A 2,382-nucleotide genomic window follows, 5' to 3' on the forward strand; every position below is an offset into this window, starting at 1 on the left:
GTATCTTAAGTATGTTATCCCATTTTATTTTGGCACAAAGCTATTCTGTCAAAAAGTCTGATAATAATAATCTAATTTTCTTTTCTTCATAAGTCACATGCTATTTGTGTCTAAATGCTTATAGAAATTTTTTGAAAGCCAAATATATTGCTAAAGAAGAGAAATGTTTATTTTCCTTTAAAGTCCAATAATTTTTCTAGAACATGTCCTAGAATATTTTCTAGAATAGCCCTGGGTCAATATGTTTAGGTACCTGGTGTGCTTTTTCAATCTGTATTTCAAAATACTTCCAGAAATATTTCAGGAAAGCATTTTTTTTTGTTTTTCTTTCTTTCTTTTTTTTTTCTTTTTGAGACAGGGTCTGGCCGTGTTGCTCAGGCTGGAGTGCAGTGGTGCAATCTTCGCTCACTGCAGCCTCAACCTCCCAGGCTCAAGCCATCCTCCCACCTCAGCCTCCTGAGTAGCTGGGACTACAGGCACACACCACCACGCCCGGGTAATTTTTTTTTTTATTTTTAAATTTTTCGTAGAGACAGGGTCTCACTATGTTGCCCAAGCTGGTCTCAAACTCCTGGGCTCAAGTGATGCACTCGTCTCGTGCCTCAGCCTCCAAAAGTGCTGGGATTACAGGTGTGAGCCATTGCCCCAGCCAGGCAAGTTTTCTTGACTTTCAGTTGTAGTACTCATTCCGTTCCCCTTCTTTGGTCTTCTTTCGCTTCAGGGACTCTAACTATCCATATTTCAGATCTTTCTGATCTATATGTGTCACTTTTCTTCAATGTTTTTTGTTCTTTCATTTCTTGGAACTTACATTTCTTTTTGCCTTCTCTCGTGTCTATTTGCTCTAGAGTTTCTTCTGGTTTGATTGTCATTTTCAAAATGATTTTTTTTCTTTTCATTTCTAGTTATTTCTTGAACTCTGTCACCCTATTTGTAAGATTTTCTAATTCTGATGAATAATGCTCTTTCATGTCTTTTACCATTTTCTTAACGTCTTTTAGTTCTTTTCAGATAGTATGTCACTGTATTTAACTGTTCTTTTTCAATATGTCTTTCTGGGTTGCTTTCACTGTCTATACTCCCTTAATTTTTGCATAAAAATACTGAGACCCAGTGTTACTCATCCAAGTTCACTTTTCAAAGTATGAAAAACAATGTAATTTTAAAAACAAATTTGCATTCTAATGTTTCCTTTGGTGAAAGGTGGCAGAAGCAATTCCCAAAACCAACCAGTCAACATTAGACTATGAACTTCCAAAGGTAGGCCACCTTGCTCCAGAGACTGGAAGTTTCTTTCAGGTAACTGTTTTTCCCTTTTATATCTCAAAAGCAAATGAACTATCAATTCAGTCAGAAGACACTGCACCAAACAACACTCTCTCAAAAAGTCCTAATGAGTCTTATTTCATTTCTTCTGTAGTGTCAGTTCAGCTTCTGCTTTTGAGATTCTCCCTACAGAAAAGAATCATCTCTGACTCCTTTGTGTAAATCAAAGACAGAGATCAATGACATATTGAATTAATATGAAAGAGCATTTTAAATGCAGACGCCATCCAACACTATCACTGAGCATAAAACTCTGTCTTCATTGAAATATTTGATCAATTGTTTGATGTCAAGCAGTATTTTTAAATTAAATATTTGTCCCTCCTCACATAAAAGGACTGATTACTATCTTTTACAGAAGAATGAATTTAATGATTTCCTACCAATAAAATAGAACTTTGCCCTCAAAATGTTTTAACCATTTGAACTTTAAAATGCAAGTTCATAGTTCTTTAAGAGACTAACACAGAAAGCTAAAGTAATTCTCCATAAAACCCAGAGACGAGATTGTAAAACTCCTCTGTATATCCTGTCTGGAGTCACAGCTTAACCAGAAAAAAATTTATCACAATTTAAGCACCTTTCTGATAATTTTATATAGTTCATAGAACAAGTGAGACATTTAAGTTTTCTCTGCTTAAAAGGTCATTTAAGCTGAGCATGATGGTGCACACCTGTAGTCCGAGCTACTTGGGAGGCAAAGGTGGGAGAATCACTTGAGCCTTAGGAGTTAAAGACTTCAGTGAGCTATGATTGCACCACTGCACTCCAGACTGGGTGACAGAGCAAGACCAGTCTCTAAAATAATTAATTAATTAATTAAATCAATGTCTTAGTATACCATGAAGACCACTACCCTGCCTGAAACCCTTCCACAGCCCCCTTTGTCTTACAGGATGAAAGTCAAGTTGCTTGATGTCCCATCCCTTGGTGACCTGACACTTAGTCTCATCTCTGTCAAACATTCATTTAACAAAGACGACTTGCCCTCAGCCCAAGAAGATGAGATCAGAGGGCTGGAGTTCTCTCGCATGTGCCACAATCTCTCACACGTCC

The 2,382-nt window shown here is 36.9% G+C and overlaps 1 non-coding gene across 1 annotated transcript; it reads left to right on the forward strand.

Annotated features, from left to right (window-relative positions):
• Positions 1-1,749: 1,749 nt before the first annotated feature.
• LOC129034424 (small nucleolar RNA SNORA26) lies at positions 1,750-1,873 on the forward strand. The gene has a single exon (XR_008501901.1). It is a non-coding gene; the product is annotated as a small nucleolar RNA SNORA26 (small nucleolar RNA).
• Positions 1,874-2,382: the final 509 nt, after the last annotated feature.

The sequence above is a fragment of the Pongo pygmaeus genome, chromosome 2, assembly GCF_028885625.2.
Source record: "Pongo pygmaeus isolate AG05252 chromosome 2, NHGRI_mPonPyg2-v2.0_pri, whole genome shotgun sequence".
Classification (NCBI taxonomy): Eukaryota; Metazoa; Chordata; class Mammalia; order Primates; family Hominidae; genus Pongo; species Pongo pygmaeus.